Source organism: Ranitomeya variabilis, chromosome 4, assembly GCF_051348905.1.
Source record: "Ranitomeya variabilis isolate aRanVar5 chromosome 4, aRanVar5.hap1, whole genome shotgun sequence".
Classification (NCBI taxonomy): domain Eukaryota; kingdom Metazoa; phylum Chordata; class Amphibia; order Anura; family Dendrobatidae; genus Ranitomeya; species Ranitomeya variabilis.
Window position 1 is genome coordinate 485,643,346 of NC_135235.1, and position 27,016 is coordinate 485,670,361.

The window sequence follows — 27,016 nt, forward strand, 5'->3', positions numbered from 1 at the left end:
AAATTTCTTGAATGTGGCTTTGAGCACCTTGAAGGGTGCAGTTTTTAGAATGGTGTCACACTTGGGTATTTTCTATCATATAGACCCCTCAAAGTGACTTCAAATGTGATGTGGTCCCTAAAAAAAAATGGTGTTATAAAAATGAGAAATTGCTGGTCAACTTTTAACCCTTATAACTCCCTAACAAAAAAAAAATGTTGGTTCCAAAATTGTGCTGATGTAAAGTAGACATGTGGGAAATTTTACTTATTAAGTATTTTGTGTGACATATCTCTGTGATTTAAGGGCATAAAAATTCAAAGTTGGAAAATTGCGAAATTTTCGCCAAATTTCCGTTTTTTTCACAAATAAACGCAGGTAATATCAAAGAAATTTTACCACTACCATGGAGTACAATATGTCACGAGAAAACATTGTCAGAATCATCAAGATTCGTTGAAGCGTTCCAAAGTTATAACCTCATAAAGGGACAGTGGTCAGAATTGTAAAAATTGGCCCGTCATTAACGTGCAAACCACCCTTTGGGGTTAAGGGGTTACGGCAGAGGCATAGCTAGGGTTTTGGTTCAGGGGGGGCGAAGCTTCTGAGTGGGCCCCTAACCAGGTAACCTTCATTACAATTCGGTGACGCACCCTAATAGTGGAGGAGAACCTCAGCAGATGACCGAGCTATTACTGAAAATAATCTCTATATAACGACCAACATGGATATTACCGCCATATGGTCAGTGGTAGATACCAGTCCTACAGAACATATGAGAGATAACAGCACAATTACAGATAATGTCTTACCGCTGATGTTCTCTGATGGAATCGTTCACTTTTCCCGTGTTTTCCATCTGGCACAGACCGACATGACAACTTCTTCCAGCCAGGACTCGTCTGCAGAGAATACAACAAAGACATATTTCACTTCTCATATTCCAGCCCCATCACCATCTATTCCCAACCTGCACAAACTCCTCATCCTGCCGATATCCCAATACTGAGCCGCTGCTGCCCTATGTGACCCTTTTACTGCACCTGCTATGCGGTTCTCTATGCCTTCTAAATTCTAAAGCACCCCTCTATAATATAGTAATGCCGGGTGCAAGTGCCCTAGAAAACAGTGCCCACACTTTGCTCCCTAGAAAGTAATATTGCCATGTGTGGCCATTTGATAGTCACAGTAACCTGAGATCCCCTATAACAAGAAGTGCCCACTTTACATTTAATAATGTCCCGAGTCTGCCCCCCTGTACAGCTTCCCTATACAGTATAATGCCCACTCACTGTATAGTACCATCCACACAGTATACTGACCCCTTAGTGGCCCCCAAACTGTTTGATGGCTCCAACACTGTATGATGGCTCCTTCACTGTAATCTCTACACTGTATAATGTATAGATGGCCTCCATATAGTATAATGCACCAGATCATCCTAAATATAGTATAATGCACTCCCCATAAGCCTCCATATAGTATAATGCACTTCCCATAGGACTCCATATAGTATAATGCACTCCCCATAGGCCTACTCTACAGCACAAGGCAGCACCCAAAGGCAGACTCTATAGCACAAGACAGAACCCCCATAGGCAGACCCTGTAGTATAAGGCAGCACCCATATAGGCAGACCCTGTAGTATAAGGCAGCCCCCCCGTAGGTAGACTCTATTAAAAGGCAGCCCCCCATAGGCAGAACCTAGTAAAAGGTAGCACCCTATAGGAAAAGCCTGTAGTATAAGGCAGCACCCTATAGGCAGATTCTAGTAAAAGGCAGCACCCCATAGGCAGACCCTGTAGTATAAGACAGCACCCCATAGGCAGATCCTGAGGTATAAGGCAGCCCCCTATAGGCAGATCCTGAAGTATAAGGCAGCCCCCTATAGGCAGATCCTGAAGTATAAGGCAGCCCCCCTATAGGCAGATCCTGAAGTATAAGGCAGTCCCCCTATATGCAGATCCTGAAGTATAAGGCAGCCCCCCTATAGGCAGATCCTGAAGTATAAGGCAGCCCCCCTATAGGCAGATCCTGAAGTATAAGGCAGTCCCCCTATATGCAGATCCTGAAGTATAAGGCAGCCCCCCTATACGCAGATCCTGAAGTATAAGGCAGCGCCCCTATAGGCAGATCCTGAAGTTTAAGGCAGCACTCATTAAAAAAAAACAATACTCACTTGTCTTCCTCCTTGTTCCAGCGGTGCGAGCGCCGATACAGTTACAGTAGCATAGCTCCGGGTGGGCCCCCTCCGAGCACCGGGCCTAGGGCGATGGCCCCCTCTGCCCCCCCCCCCCCCGGTAGCTGGGTTAAGGACCACATCATATTTGAAATGACTGAGGGGTCTACAAGTGCTTCTCACTAAATTAAAATATCACCAAAAAGTTAATTTATTTCAGTTCTTCAATATAAAAAGTGAAACTCATATTATATAGAGTCATTACAGAGTGATCTTTTTCAAGTGTTTATTTCTGTTAATGTTGCCGATTATGACTTACAGCCAATGAAAACCCAAAAGTCATTATCTCAGTGAATTAAAATAATTGACAAAAAACATCTGTAAAGGCTTCTTAAGCATTTAGAAAGGTCCCTTAGTCTGTGTCAGTAAGCTCCACATTCATGGGGAAGACTGCTGACTTGACAGATGTCCTGAAGGCAGTCATTGACACACTCCACAAGGAGGGTAAGCCACAAAAGGTCATAATAATAATAATCATCTTTATTTTTATATAGCGCTAACATATTCCGCAGCGCTTTACAGTTTGCACACATTATCATAGCTGTCCCCAATGGGGCTCACAATCTAAATTCCCTATCAGTATGTCTTTGGAATGTGTGAGGAAACCGGCGTTCCAAGAGGAAATCCACGCAAACACAGGGAGAACATACAAACTCCTTGCAGATGTTGTCCAAGGTGGGATTTGAACCCAGTGCTAACCACTGAGCCACCGTGCCGCCCATTGCTAAAGAAGCTGTCTGTATCTAAGCATATTAATGGTAAGCTGAGTGGAGGGAAAAAGTGTGGTAGAAAAAGGTGAACAAGCAACCGGGATAACCGCAGCCTTGAAAGGATTGTTAAGAAAAGGTTATTCAAAAATTTGGGGGAGAGTCACAAGGAGTGGACTGGTGCTGGAGTCATTGCTTCAAGAGCCACCACACACAGACATATCCAGGACATGGGCTACAAGTCGCATTCCTTGTGACAAGCCACTCATGACTAATAGACAACGCCAGAAGCGTCTTACCTGGGCCAAGGAGAAAAAGAACTGAACTGTTGCTCAGTGGTCCAAGGTGTTGTTTTCAGATGACAGTAAATTTTGCATTTCATTTGGAAATCAATGTCCCAAAGTCTAGAGGAAGAGTGGAGAAGCACAGAATCCAAGCTGCTTGAGGTCTAGTGTGAAGTTTCCACAAATCAGTGATGGTTTGGGGAGCCATGTCATCTGCTGGTGTAGGTCCACTGTGTTTTTTCAACACCAAAGTCAGCACAGCCGTCTACCAGGAAATTTTAGAGCATGCTTCATGCTTCCCTGTGCTGACAAGTTTTTTGTAGATGGAAATTTCATACTCCAGCAGGACTTGGCACCTGTCCAGACTGCCATAAGTACCAATACCTTGTTTAAAAACAACAGTATCACTGTGCTTGATTGGCCAACAAACTCACCTGAGTCTCTATGGGGTATTGTCAAGAGGAAGATGAGAGACACCAGACCCAACAAAGCAGACAAGCTGAAGTCTGCTATCAAAGCAACCTGGGCTTCCATAACACCTCAGCAGTGCCACAGGCTGATCGCCTCCATGTCATGTCGCATTGATGGATGCAAAACGAGCCCCGACCAAGTATTGAGTGCATTTACTGAACATACATTTCAGTATGCCAACATTTCTAATTTTAAAATTATTTTTCAAGATGGCGTTATAAAGTATTCTACTTTGCTGAAATAATGACTTTTGGGTTTTCATTGGCTGTAAGCCATAATCATAAACATTAATAGAAAAACACTTGAAATAGATCGCTCTGTTTGTATTGACTCTATATAATATACGAGTTTCACTTTTTGTATTGAAGAACTGAAATAAATTAACTTTTTGATGATATTCTAATTTAGTGAGAAGCACTTGTATATGACTGGTGTTTTTATTTTCACAAGGGTAACAGGAGGAAATGGACCCCATTATGTGTGCAATTGCTCCTTAGCATGCAGATACCCCATATGCAGAGGAAAACCACTGTTTGGACAAACGGGCAGGGCTCGGAAGGGAATGAGCGCCATTTGACCTTTTGCAAAATTTGCAGGAATCATTAGCGGACGCCATGTCACGTTTGGAGAGCCTCTTATGAGCCTAAACAGTGAAAATCCCCCACAAGTGACCTCATTTTGGAAACTAGACCCCTGAAGCAACTTATCTAAATATGTGGTGAGCACCCTGAACCCCCAGGTGCTTAACATAAGTTTATAACGTAGAGCTGTGAAAATTAAAAAAAAAAATATATATATATATATATTATATACACTCACCGGCCACTTTATTAGGTACACCTGTCCAACTTCTTGTTAACACTTAATTTCTAATCAGCCAATCGCATGGCGGCAACTCAGTGCATTTAGGCATGTAGACATGGTCAAGACAATCTCCTGCAGTTCAAACCGAGCATCAGTATGGGGAAGAAAGGTGATTTGAGTGCCTTTGAACGTGGCATGGTTGTTGGTGCCAGAAGGGCTGGTCTGAGTATTTCAGAAACTGCTGATCTACTGGGATTTTCACGCACAACCATCTCTAGGGTTTACAGAGAATGGTCCGAAAAAGAAAAAAAATCCAGTGAGCGGCAGTTCTGTGGGCGGAAATGCCTTGTTGATGCCAGAGGTCAGAGGAGAATGGGCAGACTGGTTCGAGCTGATAGAAAGGCAACAGTGACTCAAATCGCCACCCGTTACAACCAAGGTAGGCCTAAGAGCATCTCTGAACGCACAGTGCGTCGAACTTTGAGGCAGATGGGCTACAGCAGCAGAAGACCACACCGGGTACCACTCCTTTCAGCTAAGAACAGGAAACTGAGGCTACAATTTGTACAAGCTCATCGAAATTGGACAGTAGAAGATTGGAAAAACGTTGCTTGGTCTGATGAGTCTCGATTTCTGCTGCGACATTCGGATGGTAGGGTCAGAATTTGGCGTAAACAACATGAAAGCATGGATCCATCCTGCCTTGTATGGAGCATCTTTGGGATGTGCAGCCGACAAATCTGCGGCAACTGTGTGATGCCATCATGTCAATATGGACCAAAATCTCTGAGGAATGCTTCCAGCACCTTGTTGAATCTATGCCACGAAGAATTGAGGCAGTTCTGAAGGCAAAAGGGGGTCCAACCCGTTACTAGCATGGTGTACCTAATAAAGTGGCCGGTGAGTGTATATATATATATATATATATATGTGTATATATATGTGTATATATATATATATATATATATATATATATATATATATATATATATATATATATATATATATATATATATATATATATATATATATCTCACAATTTCCCATAAAATTATTTTAGCCCGAAACTTTGCATTTTCACAAGGTTAACAGGACAAAATGGGCCCTAAAATTTGCTATGAAGATAGCCCATATGTGGGGGAAAACTACGGTTTGGGAAGTGGCAGAGCTCAGGAATTAAGGAGCGACGTTTTGGAAGCAAATTTTGATGGAATGGTCTGCGGGTGTCATGTCATGTTTGGAGTGCTCATGAAGTGCCTAAGCAATGGAAACCCCCCACAAGTTACACCATATTGGAAACTAGACCCATCAAAAAATTTACCTAGACATGTGGTGAGCACCTTGAACTCACAGGCGAATTCACAGAATTTTACAATGTTGATCTGTGAAAATGAAAAAAATATATATTTTCACAAACATGTTGCTTTAGCCACAAATGTTTTCATTTTCACAAGGATAGCAGGAAAAAATGGACCCCGAAATTTTTTGTGCAATTTCTCCAGAGTACACCGACACCCCATATGTGGTCGAAAACTATTTTTGACGCACAGTGTAAAGCTGAAAAAAGAAGAAGAGCCATATTGGAGTGGTTTGAGGGTGCCATGTCACAATGGTAGAGCCCCTGAAGTTCCAGAAAAGCAGAACCCCCCATAACTGACTTCATTTTACAAACTACTCTGCTCAATCAATTCATCTAGGGGTGCAGTGATCATATTGACACCACAGTTGTCACAGAATTTTATAACATTGCGCAGTGAAGAAAAAACAATTACATTTTTACCACTAAAATTTTGTTCTAAACCCAAATTTTACATTTTCACACTGAAATTACACCAGAATTTCTCCCACAATTTCTGCTGAATGTAGAAATACCCCATATGTGGCTGTACAGCATTGCTTAGCCATACAGCGAGGCTCCTGTAGAGCAAATTTTCCTAGAATAGTTTGCAGACTCCATATACAGAGCCCATAAGTGCTAGAATAGCAAAATACTCCCTCAAGTGACCCCATTTTAGAAATTATACGTCTTTTGGAGTATTTTCCAGAAACAAGCAGTTGTGGATGTTGCTGAGTCAAAATTGCTATCGCAATAGCATTGTGCCGATGGGAGCAGAGAGGGGGCTGTCTCCCACTGCAATGCTTATCAGTGTTGATGTTACTATTGACAGCAGAATCCGAGGGGTTAAATGCCCGTGATCGGTGCTAGCACCGATCATGGACGTTGCACAGTGAGCGCTGCCCGTGAATCCCAGCCCCGCAATGTGAATAAATCAGAAGACACTGCGGGGCTGGGATTCACAGGCAGAGCGGCCGCACAGGCGCAGTCAGCTGGACTGCATATGGGGACAGACAGGCAGCGCTCACTGCGCCTGCCCAAGGCATGAGAAAAGAGCGCAGGCACCGGCTCAATTCAAAACAGCGCTGAGGAGGCGGCGCCCGGCGCCAAGAAGATTTGAGTGACGGCTGTGTGGCGTCTGCAGCAGGGGGGGGGGGGGGGGGGGGAGGAAGGCCTGCCTCCAGGCCTGAAGAAAAGGTATTTAGGACAAATTACAAAACTGATTGTTTCGGCAGTTACAGCACCCAAAACTAAAAGAGCCACCTTGTCAGAATGCAGCATTACTGCTGCACAAGGTGGCTCTTTTAGTTAAAAACACCTGGGGGGGTGTGACAGGTTCCCTTTAACAGTCCATGTGGTTATTATGGAGTCATGAACGACAAGCAGTCTTTACATCAATCTTCACAGCTTAGTATACGGCTTTGAAACGCGGTCACTAAACACGCCGAACCTGTGTCCAGTTATCGTGGGTGACCGCACGCCATACAGTTCATTAATGTCCATGGAGCACAACAGGCACCAACATACGACATTACGGTTGCAGTCTCTAATCATGCTGGACTTTACTCCGTCCAGTTACCATGGGTGACTGCACGATTCCCCATATGCTAGGTTACCTTCCAGGAGCTCCTGCTCCATACGCTGACTCCTGTCAGTACTCTCTCAGGGAAGCTGCCGAACTGGGATCACCGTCCCGGGCAATGCCTTGCTCACCAGGCCACCTGACAGTCCAGATCCTCAGACGGGCTGTAGCTTCCCCAAATGCAGTGCCATCACGGACTCTGCACACGCGTCCTCTCTGTGTGCTATTTATATTCAGGACGTCCATCCCCATCTGGGACCGTAAAACACACAGGCCCCCAGGTCCAAGGCCTCCCCGATGTGCTCTTCAAGAATCTAGTCCTACTCCCAGGACCTCCCAACACAGAGACCCTCCAGGACCCGGCACACAGACCACTCAGGTCCATCCATTCTTTCTCCCATGTGACCCACATGGTCACATTATATACTTGTAACCACTCCGATAGGTGAGAGGTGTGTGTGGCTAGTTCAACCATTACAACTACAGATATGCCTCCATGCATATCCTGAGGAGCACATGCAGCGCCACCTAGCTGTAACAGGGGTCACTGCATCACATATCCCCCCCCTCTCTGTTCAAACTTGTGGGGTTGAACACCTGTCACACACCAGGTGTCTCAACACCTGGTACTCAAGTCACCTTTTGGGACTCCACCCTTGTTTAGGTCACCACCACCCTTTTAGGGACTCCGCCCCCATTTGGGCAACTATCCCTGTTTGGGTTACGGCCCCTTTTGGGAGTCCACCCCTTTTTGGGCAACTATCTCTATTAGGGTTACCGCTCCCATTTGGGATTCCACACCTTTTTTAGGGTCACCACCCCTTCCCTGGGGCACACCTCGGGACTCCCACGGTACTCTCAACCACCAGTTCGCACAGTACACACAAAATGTCTCTTTAGGTCGCACTGGCCCTTTAACCCCTTAATCCCATATGACGTACTATGCCATCGAGGTGAGGTGGGCCTTAATTCCCACCGACGGGATAGTATGTCATAGCGATCGGCCGCGCTCACGGGGATAGTGCCTATCGCAGCTGACATCCGGCACTATGTGCCAGGAGTGGTCACGGACCGCCCCCGGCACATTAACCCCCGGCACACTGAGATCAAACATGATCGCAGTGTACCGGCAGTACAGGGAAGCATCGCGCAGGGAGGGGTCTCCCTGCAGGCTTCCCTGAGACGATCGGTACAAGGCGATGTACTCACCTTGTACCGAGCGTCTCCTCCCTGCAGTCCCCGGATCCAAAATGGCCGCGGGGCTGCATCCGGGTCCTGCAGGAAGTACTTCCGGGTGCCGTGCAGGTGATGGTAAGCCTGCACGACTGTATGTCAGATCGCCGATCTGACAGAGTGCTGTGCAAACTGTCAGATCGGCGATCTGTGATGTCCCCCCCTGGGACAAAGTAAAAAAGTTTTAAAAAAAATTTCCACATGTGTAAAAAAAAAATAAATAAATAAATCCTAAATAAAGAAGAAAAAAAAAAATTATTATTCCCATAAATACATTTCTTTATCTAAAAAAACAAAAAAAAACAATAAAAGTACACATATTTACTATCGCCGCGTCCGTAACGACCCAACCTATAAAACTGTCCCACTAGTTAACCCCTTCAGTGAACACCATAAGAAAAAACAACGCTTTGTTATCATACCGCCGAACAAAAAGTGGAATAACACGCGATCAAAAAGACGGATATAAATAACCATGGTACCGCTGAAAACGTCATCTTGTCCCGCAAAAAACGAGCCGCCATATAGCATCATAACCAAAAAAAATAAAAAAGTTATAGTCCTCAGAATAAAGCGATGCCAAAATAATTATTTTTTCTATAAAATAGCTTTTATCGTATAAAAGCGCCAAAACATAAAAAAATGATATAAATTAGATATCGCTGTAATCGTACTGACCCGACGAGTAAAACTGCTTTATTAATTTTACCAAACGTGGAACGGTATAAACGCCTCCCCCAAAAGAAATTCATGAATAGCTAGTTTTTGGTCATTCTGCCTCACAAAAATCGGAATAAAAAGTGATCAAAAACTGTCACATGTCGGAAAATGTTACCAATAAAAACGTCAACTCGTCCCGCAAAAAACAAGACCTCACATGACTCTGTGGACCAAAATATGGAAAAATTATAGGTCTCAAAATGTGGAGACACAATTACTTTTTTGCTATAAAAAGCGTCTTTTAGTGTGTGACAGCTGCCAATCATAAAAATCCGATATAAAAAACGCTATAAAAGTAAATCAAACCCCCCTTCATCACCCCCTTTAGTTAGGGAAAAATAATAAAATTAAAAAAAATGTATTTATTTCCACTTTCCCATTAGGGCTAGGGCTAGGGTTAGGGCTAGGGTTGGAGCTAAAGTTAGGGTTGGGGCTAAAGTTAGGGTTAGGGGTGGGATTACATTTACGGTTGGGATTAGGGTTGGGATTAGGATTAGGGGTGTGTCAGGGTTAGGGGTGTGGTTAGGGTTACAGTTGGGATTAGGGTTAGGGGTGTGTTTGGATTAGGGTTTCAGGTAGAATTGGGGAGTTTCCACTGTTCCGGCACATCAGGGGCTCTCCAAACGCGACATGGCGTCCGATCTCAATTCCAGCCAATTCTGCATTGAAAAAGTAAAACAGTGCTCCTTCACTTCCGAGCTCTCCCATGCGCCCAAAAAGGGGTTTACCCCAACATATGGGGTATCAGCGTACTCGGGACAAATTGGACAACAACTTTTGGGGTCCAAGTTCTCTTGTTATCCTTGGGAAAATAAAAATTTGGGGGGCTAAAAATCATTTTTGTGGGAAAAAAAAAGATTTTTTATTTTCACGGCTCTGCGTTGTAAACTGTAGTGAAACACTTGGGGGTTCAAAGTTCTCCCAACACATCTAGATAAGTTCCTTGGGAGGTCTAGTTTCCAATATTGGGTCACTTGTGGGGGGTTTGTACTGTTTGGGTACATCAGGGGCTCTGCAAATGCAACGTGACACCTGCAGACCAATCCATCTAAGTCTGCATTCCAAATCGCGCTCCTTCCCTTCCAAGCTCTGCCATGCGCCCAAACAGTGGTCCCCCCCCCCACATATGGGGTATCAGCGTACTCAGGACAAATTGGACAACAACTGTTGGGGTCCAATTTATCCTGTTACCCTTGTGAAAATACAAAACTAGGGGCTAAAAAATCATTTTTGTGAAAAAAAAAAAAAAGAATTTTTATTTTCACGGCTCTGCGTTATAAACTGTAGTGAAACACTTGGGGGGTTCAAAGCTCTCAAAACACATCTAGATAAGTTCCTTAGGGGGTCTACTTTCCAAAATGGTGTCACTTGTTGGGGGTTTCAATGTTTAGGCACATCAGGGGCTCTCCAAACGCAACATGGCGTCCCATCTCAATTCCAGTCAATTTTGCATTGAAAAGTAAAATGGCGCTCCTTCCCTTCCGAGCTCTGCCATACGCCCAAACAATGGTTTACACCCATGTATGGGGTATTAGCGTACTCAGGACAAATTGCACAACAATTTTTGAGGTCCAATTTCTTCTCCTACCCTTGGGAAAATAGAAAATTGGGGGCGAAAAGATCATTTTTGTGAAAAAATATGATTTTTTATTTTTACGGCTCTGCATTATAAACTTCTGTGAAGCACTTGGTGGGTCAAAGTGCTCACCACACATCTAAATAAGTTCCTTAGGGGGTCTACTTTCCAAAATGGTGTCACTTGTGGGGGGGTTTCAATGTTTAGGCACATCAGGGGCTCTCCAAACGCAACATGGCGTCCCATCTCAATTCCAGTCAATTTTGCATTGAAAAATCAAATGGCGCTCCTTTCCTTCCGAGCTCTGCCATGCGCCCAAACAGTGGTTTACCCCCACATATGGGGTATCAGCGTACTCAGGACAAATTGTACAACAACTTTTGGGGTCCATTTTCTCCTGTTACCCTTGGTAAAATAAAACAAATTGGAGATGAAATAAATTTTGTGTGAAAAAAAGTTAAATGTTCATTTTTATTTAAACATTCCAAAAATTCCTGTGAAACACCTGAAGGGTTAATAAACTTCTTGAATGTGGGTTTGAGCAGCTTGAGGGGTGCAGTTTTTAGAATGGTGTCACACTTGGGTATTTTCTATCATATAGACCCCTCAAAATGACTTCAAATGAGATGTGGTCCCTAAAAAAAAAATGGTGTAAAAATGAGAAATTTCTGGTCAACTTTTAACCCTTATAACTCCCTAACAAAAAAAAAAATTTTGTTCCAAAATTGTGCTGATGTAAAGTAGACATGTGGGAAATGTTACTTATTAAGTATTTATATCTCTGTGATTTAAGGGCATAAAAATTCAAAGTTGGAAAATTGCAAAATTTTCAACATTTTCGCCAAATTTCCGTTTTTTTCACAAATAAACGCAAGTTATATCGAATAAATTTTACCACTAACATGAAGTACAATATCTCACGAGAAAACAATGTCAGAATCACCAAGATCCGTTAAAGCGTTCCAGAGTTATAACCTCATAAAGAGACAGTGGTCAGAATTGTAAAAATTGGCCCGGTCATTAACGTGCAAACCACCCTCGGGGCTTAAGGGGTTAAGGGTCTGCTCGATCTGGTCCACCAGTAATGTCTCTTTTTTTTTTTTTTTTCTTTCTTTGCTGCAAATGGAGCTACACTCCACAAAGCTCTGCACGGCTCTGCACCAGAGACTTCGTGGACCCGCCGATCCACAGCAAAACTTCGTAACCCCGCCGAGTTACAGCCAGACGCTTGTTAGCTTCGTGGACCCAGCAATCCACAGCAAACTTCTTGACCCCGCCGAGCCACAGTAAACACCTCACACGTGCTTCCTGGATCGTTGCCCACAGTCTAGCACCATATGTAAGATTTTACTTACTGAATGTATTGGGGGGACACTCATTTAGCAGCGGATTAACGTAGTCAGGCACGGGTTTTCACTTTAACAGTCCATGTGGTTTATTATGGAGTCAAAAGCCACAGAAATATGAACGACAAGCAAACAGTCTTTACATCAATCTTCACAGCTTAGTATACGGCTTTGAAACGCGGTCACTAAACACGCCGAACCTCTGTGTCCAGTTATCGTGGGTGACCGCACGCCATACAGTGCATTAATGTCCATGGAGCACAACAGGCACCAACATACGACATTACGATTGCAGTCTCTAATCATGCTGGACTTTACTCCGTCCAGTTACCATGGGTGACTGCACGATTCCCTATATGTTAGGTTACCTTCCAGGAGCTCCTGCTCCATACGCTGACTCCTGTCAGTACTCTCTCAGGGAAGCTGCCGAACTGGGATCACCGTTCCGGGCAATGCCTTGCTCACCAGGCCACCTGACAGTCCAGATTCTCAGACAGGCTGTAGCTTCCCCAAACGCAGTGCCATCACGGACTCTGCACACGCGTCCTCTCTGTGTGCTATTCAGGACGTCCATCCCCATCTGGGACCGTTCAACACACAGGCCCCCAGGTCCAAGGCCTCCCCCATGTGCTCTTCAGGGATCTAGTCCTACTCCCAGGACCTCCCAACACAGAGACCCTCCAGGATCCGGCACACAGACCACTCAGGTCCATCCATTCTTTCTCCCATGTGACCCACATGGTCACATTATATACTTGTAGCCACTCCCATAGGTGGGAGGTGTGTGTGGCTAGTTCAACCATTACAACTACAGATATGCCTCCATGCATATCCTCAGGAGCACATGCAGCGCCACCTAGCTGTAACAGGGGTCACTGCATCACACAGTGCAATGTCACATTGTCAAAACCCCTGAAGTGGCAGAACAGCAGAAACCCCCAATATGTGATGTCATTTTACAAACTACACCTCTTAATGAATTCATCTAGGGCTGCAGTGATCATATTGACACCACATGTGCCTCACAGAATTTTATAATACCTTTGGACAATGAAGAAAGAATAATTACATTTCTTTCACTAATAATGTTGTTTTACCACAAATTTTTAATTTCTATAAGGACTAATAGGAAAAAATGGACATCTCAGTTTGTTGTACAATTTCTCCTGAGTGCATCAATACCCTGCATGCAATCAGGAACTACATTTGAGGCACAGTGCAAAGCTCTGAAGGGAAGGAGCGCCATATTACAGTACAGATTTTACTGTTATGGGTTGAGGGTGAAAATATCCACTGGTAGAGCCCCTGAGGTGCCAGAACAGCAGTGCCCCCCATAAGTGACCCCCTTTTACAAACTAAACAGCTCAATAAATACATCTAGTGACACAGCCACCACAAATGTATCACAGAATTTTAGACCATTGGGCAGTGATGAAAAAAACAAAACAATTACACTTTTACCACAAAAATTTAACCGAAGATTTTACATTTTCACAAGAGGAAATGGGTAAACATAACACCAAAATTTGTCACACAATTTCTGCTCAATGTAGAAATACCCCTTACGTATGTAGCTGTGAAGTACTGCTTAGCCATACGGCGAGACTCAGAAAGGACACAGCGCTATTTGCCTCCCGAAGCACAGATTTTCCTAAAATAGTTTTCAGACTCCAACCTTATACAGAGCCCCGAAGTGCTAGGAGAGCAGAATCTCCCCTCAAGTGACCCCATTTTGGAAACTAGACCCCTGCCAAACGTGTGGACGCTAATGGACATTGGGGCTCAGAAGTGAGGGAGACATTTGCATTTGGGAGCGCTGAATTTCTTTTGGGTAGGCAAGAAGCCATAGCGCTTTTCCAGAGCCTGTGTGCTACCAATAACGTGGAAGCTCCCTATATTCCCGTTAAATTATGGATCTGAGTGGGAACTTGCTTTTTTTGTGTGAATTGAGTTGAAGCTTCTATTGGGAACATTTTGAACACCTGGGGGGGGGGGGGGGGGGGGGGGGGCGCTGACATTGCTCCTCGTTGTTGGTGCAAAAGCTCGGCTACTGGTAGCGCTCAGCTCCTGCACTGATTGGGCAGGAAGTGCTGATATTTCAGCATCTCCTTCACGACCATGCTGTGATCGGTCAGTCAGATTGACTGACCGATCACAGCGATATGGGTGCTGGGACCGACAGCATGGGTACCCGCACTTTTTCCCGTGCTTCTTAACTGCCAGTGACAGATGTCGGAACTGAACTGTTAGGGTATGTTTCCACGGTCAGGAAACGCTGCTTGTTTGACGCTGCGCAGAGCTGCAGCGTCAAACAAGCAGCGTCCAGATGTTCCAGCATAGTGGAGGGGATTTTATGAAATCCCGTCTCCACTATGCGTGGAAACTCGCACGCGGCGGCCCTGCGACTACGGACATGCTGCGCGTCTTTTCAGATCGCAGCATGTCCGTACACCTTGCGGGGACGCAGCGTCCCCGCAAGGCATATCACAGGGCGCTATGGGAGAGAGCGATCATCACGGATGTGAAGAGTTAACACATCCGGCATGATCGCGTCCCAGAAAGGGGGCGGGGCTTAGCGCCTAGCGGCTTCGCCGCTGCGGCGATACCGCCGGCCATCCTGAACGTGGAAACATACCCTTACTGCGTGCAAAGATCGTAACTTATGCTTCTTTCACAAATCCATGTCTCTATCCAATTTCACCACAGATAGAACACGTACCATAATAATGTATGGTGCTATTCACATGTTCGTGTTATTTTACGGACCGTGTGTCCATGCGAAACATGTCCATTTTTCTCCAGTATCACAAATAAAAAAGCCAATCCAAGTCTGTGGGTTCATGAAAAATAAGTACAGAACATGAATGGCATCTGTGTGCTGTCCGTATTTAACATTATGTAATCCAACACAGACTTACATGCTAGTAGCCGCAAGGAGAGAACCATATACTGTAGATTAAAATATATAAAGCTTTATTAAATCGTTTTAAGATAAAACAACAAGACCAAACGATATAAATAACAAAGTGTCCAAACAAAAAGAGCCTGACCTCAAAACACCACAATATATACACTGCTCAAAAAATAAATAAAGGGAACACTTAAACAACAGAATATAACTCCAGGTAAATCAAACTTCTGTGAAATCAAACTGTCCACATAGGCTTCTTTCACATTTCCGTCGGTACTCGGCCGTCACCCAAGCGTCGGCGCGACGTACTGACGGACGTTTGTGAATTTGTGAGTGACGTGAGCAGCGGACGCAGTGTTTCAACGCGTCCGCTGCCCATTGTAAAGTCCCAGGGAGGAGTGGGCGGAGTTCCGGCCGGGCATGCGCAGTAAAAAATGCAGGACACAACGTACGAAAAAATGTTCCCTTGAACGTTTTTTCGATACGATGGCCCGCCAAATACCGATGCATCCAGTGCACGACGTATGGAATGTGTGTCCATACATCGCGATGCTTCGGTAATACAAGTCTATGTGAAAAAACGCTTCCTGCGAGCAACTTTGCAGGATGTGTTTTTTCCACAGAACGACGCATTGTGACGGTCTGCAAAAGACGGAAATGTGAAAGTAGCCTTAGGAAGCGACACTGTTTGACAATCAATCTCACATGCTGTTGTGCAAATGAAATAGACAACAGATGGAAATTATTGGCAATTATCAAGACACACTCAAAATGAGTGGTTCTGCAGGTGGGGACCACAGATCACATCTCAGTACCAATGCTTTCTGGCTGATGTTTTGGTCACTTTTGAATGTTGGTTGTGCTTTCACACTCGTGGTAGCATGAGATGGGACTCTACAACCCATACAAGTGGCTCAGGTAGTGCAGCTCATCCAGGATGGCACATCAATGTGAGCTGTGGCAAGAAGGATTGCTGTGTCTGTCAGTGTAGTGTCCAGAGGCTGGAGGCGCTACCAGGAAACAAGCCAGTACACCAGGAGACGTGGAAGGGGCCGTAGGGGTGGCAACAACTCTGCAGCAGGACCGCTACCTCAGCCTTTGTGCAAGAAGGAACAGGAGGGGCACTGCCAGAGCCCTGCAAAATGACCTCCAGTAGGCCACAAATGTGCATGTGTCTGCACAAACAGTTAGAAACCGACTCCATGAGGGTGGTCTGAGTGCCCGATGTCCACAGATGGGGGTTGTGCTCACACAACCCAACACCGTGCAGGATGCATGGCATTTGCCACAGAACACCAGGATAGGCAAATTCGCCACTGGCGCCCTGTGCTCTTCACAGATGAAAGCAGGTTCACACTGAGCACATGTGACAGACGTGACAGTCTGGAGAAACCGTATAGAACGATCTGCTGCCTGCAACATCCTTCAGCATGACCGATTTGGCAGTGTGTCAGTAATGGTGTGGGGTGGAATTTCTTTGGAGGGCTGCACAGTCCTCCATGTGCTTGCCAGAGGTAGCCCGACTGCCATTAGGTACCGAGATGAGATCCTCAGACCCCTTGTGAGACCATATGCTTGTGCGGTTGGCCCTGGGTTCCTCCTAATGCAGGACAATGCCAGACATCATGTGGCTGGAGTGTGTCAGCAGTTCCTGCAAGATGAAGGCATTGAAGCTATGGACTGGCCCGCGCATTCCCCAGACCTGAATCCGATTGAACACATCTGGGACATCATGTCTCGCACCATCCACCAACGTCATGTTGCATCACAGACTGTCCAGGAGTTGGCGGATGCTTTAGTCCAGGTCTGGGAGGAGATCCCTAAGGAGACCATCCGCCGACTCATCAGGAGCATGCCCAGGAGATGTAGGGAGGTCATACAGGCACGTGGAGGCCACACACACTACTGAGCATCATTTCCTTGTCTTGAGGCATTTCCACTGAAGTTGGATCAGCCTGCAATTTGATTTTCCACTTTGATTTTGAGTATCATTCCAAATCCAGACCTCCATGGGATATTCATTTTGATTTGCAATGATCCATTTTTATGTTTTATTGTTCTCAACACATTCCACTATTTAATGAATAAAGATTTGCAACTGAAATATTTCATTCAGTGATATCTAGGATGTGGTATTTTAGTGTTCCCTTAATTTTTTTGAGCAGTGTATATCGGCTGTCTTATATACAATATCTAAGTATCCGCTATGTTGCAGATTATACAATATCCATATTAATAACTACAGTATTGTGATATAGTCGATCTATACTGGTGGTTTATTCTGAACCTAGTGCTATACACTGAAATATGAAGATTTATCCTTCCTGATATAGATTATAAGGGTCATGGTAATCCACAAAAAATCTCCCTGGCTGTATCATAAATTCCCGGCCTATGTGGCCAAAAACATATAGCATTTCAGTTCATAAAGTACAATGCAGCACTATACCTTATTTAGATGGTCACTAAAAAAGCCGAATAATGCGGTTAGTGAACCAGTCAGATCTCCCTCGTGCACCCCCATTGCGCGTGTCGCCTAGAGCTTCTTCGGGGGCGTCATTTAACATTGTAAAGGATATGAGAAGCTTTTTCATTTATCAATGCAAAATGATGGTACATTGGTCCATATGTTCGCTTTACCATCAGACACTTATGATACCGGTACCATTTTTTCATGTAGGTGTTTAAACACTGACGTAAGAATGAGGATAAAAGACGATTAAAGCAAACCTGTCACAAGGTTTGGCAGATATAAGATACGGCCACCACCTTTCAGGGCTTATCTACAGCATTCTATAATGCTGTAGATAAGCCCCTGATCGGACCTGAAAGGTAAGAAAAATATGAGGCTGCCGTCACTCTAGCAGTATTTGGTCAGTATTTTACATCAGTATTTGTAAGCCAAAACCAGGAGTGGAACAATTAGAGGAAAAGTATAGAAAAATATTTAGAATTGAGAGTCCTCAGTGGTTGATACCTTTTAATGGCTAACTGAAAAGATGGTAACAAATTGCAAGCTTTCGAGACTACATACGTCTCTTCATCAGGCAAAGACTAAAACAAATTCTGAAGAATCACATATTTATGCACAACATAGTATAGAAGAAAAAAAAAAAAAGAGAGAGGGGAAAAAAAACCATGGATAAGCCAGGTGACATGAAGCAGAATTACCATGGGTGATAAACCGTTACGTCCATAAATATTGGGCCAATTCTTAGATAAGGATTGTTTTATTGTCCTGTGATTAGGGTCTGGTTCTGTTGTGATGACCCCACATGGTCTGATGGGCAAGTTCATTAGTTGATGTATAAAGACATAAATCCGTGTGACACATTCATTCCTGCATTTAGAGTGTCAAAGGTCATCATCAGTTTATATTCCCAGACTCTCCTGTCTTTCTGCGATTTGAAGTTATCCTTTAATACAAGTAATTTCATGTCCATAATGTTATGATTTGGGAGACAGAAATGTATTGCCACAGGTATATCCATTCTTTTTTCTCTTATTGTATGGCGATGAGAGTTCATCCTTGTTCTCAGTTTCTGCCCTGTCTCCCCTACATACAGACCCCCAGTTGGACATTTAGTACAAATGATTAGGTACACCACATTAGAAGTGACGCAGCTGAATGTACCTGGTATCTTGTAGTCCTGATGTGAATTGGGGATCTTTATCTTGTCCGTGGTCATTATAAATGGACAGGTTTTACATTTTTTCTGGTTGCAAGGAAAGGTACCTGCAGCTGTTGGAGAGGACAGGGAGCTCTTGACAATGATGCTTCTTAGATTTGGGGGCTGCCTAAAACACAGTAGTGGGGGGTCTGGAAAAATGGATTGTAGTCGGGCATCTTTTTGCAGTAAAGGTTGTAATTTCCGTGCAGCTCCCCTTAGGACCTCCAGATTTGGACTGTAGGTAACTACTAGAGGCACCCGGTTATTTTCTTCTTTAGTTTTGTAATGTAGCAGGTGATTCCTTGATATTCTGGTGGCTCTTGTGATCTGATTTTCAATTGTTCTTAGATGGTAGCCCTGATTCAAAAAGGTCTTTCTGAGGCGACCAAGGCGTTCATCTCTATCCATTGGGTTGGAACATATACGATTGTATCTGATGGCTTGGCTGTAGACAATGGAGTTTTTTATGTGTTTTGGATGGAAACTGTCCCATTTAAGGTATGTTGGACGGTCGATTGGCTTCTGATACAGTGATGTCCTCTATTTTATTCCATGAACAGTTTAATCAATTTCATCCCACCATCAACTTGACACTCAACTACTCCTGCACTGAAATTAACTTTCTGGACACCATCATTAAGCTGCAGAACAATAAAATAGAGACATCACTGTATCAGAAGCCAATCGACCGTCCAACATACCTTAAATGGGACAGTTTCCATCCAAAACACATAAAAAACTCCATTGTCTACAGCCAAGCCATCAGATACAATCGTATATGTTGCAACCCAATGGATAGAGATGAACACCTTGGTCGCCTCAGAAAGACCTTTTTGAATCAGGGCTACCATCCAAGAACAATTGAAAATCAGATCACAAGAGCCACCAGAATATCAAGGAATCACCTGCTACATTACAAAACTAAAGAAGAAAATAACCGGGTGCCTCTAGTAGTTACCTACAATCCAAATCTGGAGGTGCTAAGGGGAGCTGCACGGAAATTACAACCTTTACTGCAAAAAGATGCCCGACTACAAGCAATTTTTCCAGACCCCCCACTACTGTGTTTTAGGCAGCCCCCAAATCTAAGAAGCATCATTGTCAAGAGCTCCCTGTCCTCTCCAACAGCTGCAGGTACCTTTCCTTGCAACCAGAAAAAAATGTAAAACCTGTCCACTTATAATGACCACGGACAAGATAAAGATCCCCAATTCACATCAGGACTACAAGATACCAGGTACATTCAGCTGCGTCACTTCTAATGTGGTGTACCTAATCATTTGTACTAAATGTCCAACTGGGGGTCTGTATGTAGGGAGACAGGGCAGAAACTGAGAACAAGGATGAACTCTCATCGCCATACAATAAGAGAAAAAAGAATGGATATACCTGTGGCAATACATTTCTGTCTCCCAAATCATAACATTATGGACATGAAATTACTTGTATTAAAGGGTAACTTCAAATCGCAGAAAGACAGGAGAGTCTGGGAATATAAACTGATGATGACCTTTGACACTCTAAATGCAGGAATGAATGTGTCACACGGATTTATGTCTTTTTACATCAACTAATGAACTTGCCCATCAGACCATGTGGGGTCATCACAACAGAACCAGACCCTAATCACAGGACAATAAAACAATCCTTATCTAAGAATTGGCCCAATATTTATGGGCGTAACTGTTTATCACCCATGGTAATTCTGCTTCATGTCACCTGGCTTATCCATGGTTTTTTTTCCCCCTCTCCCTTTTTTTTTTTTCTTCTATACTATGTTGTGCATAAATATGTGATTCTTCAGAATTTGTTTTAGTCTTTGCCTGATGAAGAGATGTATGTAGTCTCGAAAGCTTGCAATTTGTTACCATCTTTTCAGTTAGCCATTAAAAGGTATCAACCACTGAGGACTCTCAATTCTAAATATTTTTCTATCTACTGGCTAACACGGTACCAAGATATATTTCTTTCCTCTAGGAAAAGTATAGAAACATATGCACGACTTCTGTATTTATCACCCACTCCTGGTTTTGGCTTACACATACTGATGTAAAATACTGACCAAATACAGCTAGTGTGACGGCAGCCTTATACTGTACTCATCTGCGGGGCGGTCTGGTCCGATGGGTGTCGCAGGTCCAGGTCCGGCGCCTCCCATCTTCTTATGATAGCCACCCTCCTGCTTGCTTCATGATTCCCCGGCATTGCGCTCCTGCGCAAGTGTACTTATCTGCCCTGTTGAGGGCAGAGGAAAGTACTGCAGTGCGCAAGCGCTGGGCCTCTCTGACCTTTCCTGGCGCCTGCGCACTGCAGTACTTTCCTCTGCCCTCAATAGGGCAGATAAGTACACCTGCGCAGGAGCCATGAAGCAAGGAGGGCGTCAATCATAAGATGAGAGGTGCTGGACACGGACCTGTGACACCCATCAGACCGGACTACCCCCCTGGTGAGTACAATAAAACTTATTTTTCTTATCTTTCAGGTCAGATCGGGAACTTATGCACAGCATTATAGAATGCTGTAGATAAGCCCTGAAAGGCAGTGGCCATATCTTATATCGGCCAAACCTGGTGACAGGTTCTCTTTAACTACAGGACTGGTTGAGCACCAGTGCAGAGCTTGCTCAGAAATGGCAGCATGCGGGCATAATGATCTGAATGTACAGTTGAGACGAAGGGTATTGAAAGTTGGCCTGGTGTCAAGAAAGACAGCAAAGAAGCTATTCCTTTCCAAGATAAACATCCAAGGACAAACTGACAGTCTGCAGAAAATAAAGGGATCGTTCTGCAGAGCACTGGGGTAAAGTTGTATTATCTGATTATGAATGTCCAAAGAAAAGGTGAGCACTACTATGAGTCCTGTGTCAAAGGAACAGTAAAGCATTCTGAGACTATTCATATATGGGGCTACTTTTCATCCAAGGGAATGGGCTCACTCACAATTTTGCTAAGGACACTGCTATGAATAAAGAATGGGACCTAAACATCCTGTGAAACGACAGTGCATAACCAAGGAAAACTGTAAATGAAAGTAGCGCTGCCCACACCAGGACAAGGATATAAAAACACACATTTCCTGGTGTAGGCAGTGGTACATTCAAATCCAGTTTTCCTTTGGTGTGTACACTGCAATTTCTGACCTAGGGAACTGGACATAGTCTGATTTAGTGTGTTGATACCAGTGCTCTTCAGCGCGGTGCTTGACATTTGCACAACATCCATTGGTGAGCAGATACTATCCCCTATCATCGTTTCCTACTTTATTTAGTTTTACACTACAGAGCACTTAGTTTGTTTTTATCTAGACCTCCTCAGAGAGCAAGTTACCCCAATGACCCAGGAGCAACTTGGTGATGAGCAACGCCTTTTCCAGCATGATGGAGACCATGTCAAAAGGTAAAGTAATAACTAGGCGGCTTGGTGAACAAAATATTGAAAGTTTGAATTTTGGCTCCATGGCCGGGAAACTCTCCAGATCTAACTACCATTGAGAACCCCTGGTCAAACCTTAGGAAGTGAGTGGACAAGCAAAATCATATACATTGTGATCAACTCTAAGTACTGAATAGGTAGGAATGGGTTGTCATCTGTCAGGATTATCGGATATTCAGCATGTCAAAGGGCAGAAGTCTTGAAAAATAAGGTAAATATTGAGTCTTTACATAAAGTTGATATGTCTGTCAATATAAAAGTTTGTAAACTTATGAAATACTTATAATTGTATTCCCGCAACCATCTGACTAAAAGATCTAAAAGCAGTGAAGCAGCAAACTTTGTGGATCTGCCATAAACACCCAGGATAGGAATACCACTGCATAAGTTGTAGGCAGCACATCCCAGAGTGACTGGAGAGACCTGTGGCTTGGTATTCATCACATGATACAGATGTCTTTTGTACACAGCTATGAAAGCAAACAATGGTAATTTAGAATACTGATCCTGAAAAAATACATCCACATAGTTGCTGTACAATGTAACGTAATCACAAAAAAACTATCCACAATTTTGATAGATCCGAACGTCTGTGTGATTTCCAAACTGTATGGTGAATGTAGAAGGCCCCCTATATCTAGCTCCATATGTAATACAGAAAGATGGAAAAATGTCAGTAAAGGTGTTCTATCCATGTCTAAATACTGTTAGAAATCAGGAACTGGTATGTCACCGCAGGATATATGTGGGGGACGGGAAGCGACAACCTCTCCATGCACATTTATAGCTCAGGGCACAAGTTGCCATATGACAGATTTTATTACGTTTTTAAAACGTGACAGTGGGAAAAATGTTTGCTAGTTATGTGGGCATACTCATCTGTAAATCAAGGATGGCATTAAAACTGCAGAAATATTAAAGTTCCATCTAGGATACCACAATGTGACACCAAATCACCATTGTAAAGAAACACAAACATAGCAACTAAGAGTATAACATTTCATAAGATAATAATACTAATCTTTATTTTTATATAGCGCTAACATACTCCGCAGCGCTTTACAGTTTTGCACATATTGTCATTGCTGTCCCCAATGGGGCTCACAATCTAAATTCCCTATCAGTATGTCTTTGGAATGTGGGCGGAAACCGGAGTACCCGGAGGAAACCCACGCAAACACGGAGAGAACATATACACACTCTTTGCAGATGTTGTCCTTGGTGGAGTTTGAACCCAGGACTCCAGCGCTGCCAGGCTGCGGTGCTAACCACTGAGCCACCGTGCTCAGGCCTGACAACCTACATTTCGTCTATCTAATAGTACAGTAGTCAGGCCCCCTCTCATCCAAAGGACTGTATTGTTCACCCCCATTGTAACAACGAGCTATCAGGAAACGGTACCCTTATGGCTCAGGGGTCTTGGGTTTTGAATATGGCCAAGGACAACATCAGCATGGAGTTTGTGTGAGGTTCCCACGCTCCAATAGTGTACTGATCTGTTTGTATGGAACTGAGAATATGAGGGACCAGTGTGTGACAATCTCTGTACAGCGCTGTGGAATATGGAGGCGCTATATACATAAAGAAGAGAAATTATTACAACTTAGCAGCAGTCTGTAGCTTAAGATCTTTGCGCCTTTACATGTATTGCTGGCTTACAGCAGTGAGCAGATCCAGAAAGTGGAAGCCTAAGGGTAGGTGCACACGATCAGGAATTGGCAGCGCTTTGGATGCAGCGCATGTCCGCTGCGTCCAAAGCGCTGCCAGCTATTGAACGCAGGTGATTCCGCATGTGATCACTGAACTGTGCGGATTCACCGCGTCCCAATACATTGTACGGGTGATGTTTATCTTGTAGAGGCTCTTGTCTCTGCAAGTTAAAGAGACATGCCTTGGTTTGGAGAGACGCGCCGCATGTCCGTCTCCACAGGTAAGCCGTGGGTGTCGGTGCACGCATAGTGGATATATTTCTTGAAATCCCATCCACTATGCTGTAACATCTGGCCGCTGTGGGATGGACGCTGCACTAGTATGCAGCGTCCAACCCACAGCATTTACTGATCGCGTGCACCTACCCTTAAACTTGCATGGATGGCATAAAGCAGTCACTCACGAAAACTGTGGGTACAAGTCCACAGGCCCAAATCTCCAGACTCCGGCCAGAGCAGCAAAGGGCCAAAGGCCTCATTCAGACGTCAGTGATTTTTCCCATACTCAGAAAAAGGACAGAATGTCGTCATTTTTCTAATGAACGAGAAGGTTTTTTTAAGTATCTCTTATCATACAAACAGGAAAATCAAACTATGGTGGACGCTCAGTCCACAAAATAAACTCGGACATGTGAACAGACACAGACTGTGGCTATGTTCCCACGATGAGCTTTTATAGCGTTTTTGACACTATTTTTGCTGTATCAAAAATGCAGCGTCGTACAGTTTTAGCAGCAAGGCGGATGCGATTTATAGACATCTCATACCCGCTGTGCTTTATTTTACTCCGCGTAAACTGACCTGCGGTACATATTCCAAATCCACAGCATGGCATTTTCTCTTGTGGATACACTAAGTTTTCTCTGCACATTTCCCCCATAGAATTGTATTAGATGGGGAAAATCCAGGAGTAAGAAATGCATGTGCATTGTTAGCGTGTCTCCACTGCAGAAACGCATGTAATATGCATCTAAGTATATCAGTAAGGTTTTGTCAAAGCCAAATACAAGGCAGTATCATTAACAAAGCAAATGACACACCAGAGACAAAAATGTGATAAAAATGCTTGTTTAAAAAAAAAAAAAACAAATACATAAACAAGATGAAAACACACAAGTAACGAAATTTAAATGAAAGGAGCAACAATTCTGCAACATTCAAAAAAAGCACCAAAAGTTACTTGTGGGAAGGTAGCCTGAGGCCACATACACGTGTTTTGGTCAGTATTTTACCTCAGTATGTGTAAGTGGGACAGTCAGAGGAAAAAGTATAACAAACACGTCACCACTTCTGCATTTATCACCCACTCCTGGTTTTGGCTTACAAATACTGAGGTAAAATACTGACCAAATACTGAATGTCTGTACGTGCCCTTATGGATCCCAATTTTATCAGTGAAAAAAATACAGGAAACAAGAGCCATATGCCGGGTTCAGAAGGCCGTATTTCACAGTTGTTGCCCGAATCAACAAAAAGTGGCCACGATACAGAATAGGATGATAATCTCAGACATTCAGCTATGGCTCCTAAGGCCACAATGTCATCTCTCACATGTCACAGTCTAGCGCCTCATGATGGACGGGCATGAAACATTAAATTGTGAATGGGCGACATGATGGCATTGTGGAGGGCCAGCACGCCAGCATGTTGGCACTCACCGGACCCATTCCATCTTAATACCCGGTTGTGAACTCATCCCTTGGTCCGTTACCAGCAGTTCAGGTGGCACATGTGTATCATACATGCCATTCCCACATTTGTTCCCCCCTAATTGATACCAACAAGGAGACAGCCCACATACCCCCATGGGAGGCTAAACAGCAGCACAGTGTGAACGGGACCCACATAACCCGTCATCACTAACACTGCACATCTGGTCTGTGCAACTAAGCGTCACAGCAGCAAATCTGCCCCATGTGAAGGAGGCCATGATCCGCAGAGGCAATAATCAGGGGGCTGCTCAGCAGGAAGTGCAGCGGCTTCCCGTCACATGAGGGACGCAGGTGAGAGCAGAGCTGCAGGCCTCACACCAGGTACCCACAGATGACAACAGTCCTTCATCTGCAGTGCACACATGCTCATCCCACCAGTGGCCACACTCACGAGTGACATGGGCATATGCCTGCACCCACACACCAGGCACCTCACTAGGGATGGATGTGTGGCCTTCATACCAATTCACAGGACAGCATTTCCATGCCCTTATTGCTTCCAGTTTCCCCACTCCTCCCCCACTTGGTACTGCCCACAGTACACGCTTTGTGCAGTGGGCAGAACCACAGGGGTAGAATAGGGGGGGGGGACGTTAAAAACCCAAAACACAAGAACCTGCGAGGGACCTAGAGGAAGGGAGACGGAGGAGGGGTTAATAACCTCGCGCTGGCTATACACCCGCATTCTGCCGAGGTGGACACGTTTACAGACACCCCCTCCCACCTCGCTGAAGCACACACAAAAAGCAGAGGAACAGTACGGAAAAATCACAGTTTCATTCATAAGAGATGCCCAGGAAGGGGATGGATGGCCACCACACGCCCAGGGCCACACACAAACTAGCACAGGTGCTGCAAATTAAAAAGTTAAGAGGAGAACTTACCTAAAATGGCCACTGCTGCAGCCAAAATACAAACAGCTATTATTTGGTGAAGTTTAGCACAAGACACCCTGCAAGGACACCCTAACCTGGTCGGGGAACGCCTCCTCTGCGCACTCATTGGTTACCTTAGTGGCAGACAGGCGAAAAGCTCACTAATGATTGGTCGCTCACATGTCAAACAAGTGGTGGTCGTTTCAAGGCTGGTTGCGGCGCGGTTATTGCTTTGCTCCATTGTGCTGCTATTTGCATGGATGAGATGTGCTCTGCGATTGGCTGAGAGCACAGGAAGGGGGGCTAGAGGGGGGTGCAGGGTGAGAGACAAGGGGGGAGCTCAGGGGTCCTGCTGCTGCTGCTGAGCTCTGAGCTGCTGCTTCCTGCTGTGCTGGAGCATGCCTTCATTGCCTTGCAGCTCGGTGAGGTA

The 27,016-nt window shown here is 44.5% G+C and overlaps 1 protein-coding gene across 4 annotated transcripts in view; it reads right to left on the bottom strand.

Moving 5' to 3' along the window:
* The window catches only part of CHD6 (chromodomain helicase DNA binding protein 6), a 229,436-nt gene extending 202,733 nt beyond the window's left edge, over positions 1–26,703 (bottom strand). For 2 of the 4 annotated variants that reach the window (XM_077251925.1, XM_077251921.1), the window contains exon 1: positions 26,596–26,703. The gene's annotated coding sequence lies outside the window, so the exon portion shown is untranslated. Of the gene's footprint in view, positions 1–791; positions 884–26,595 lie in introns of those variants that run through there. The other 2 variants (XM_077251924.1, XM_077251922.1) reach the window with 2 other exon arrangements.
* Positions 26,704–27,016: the final 313 nt, after the last annotated feature.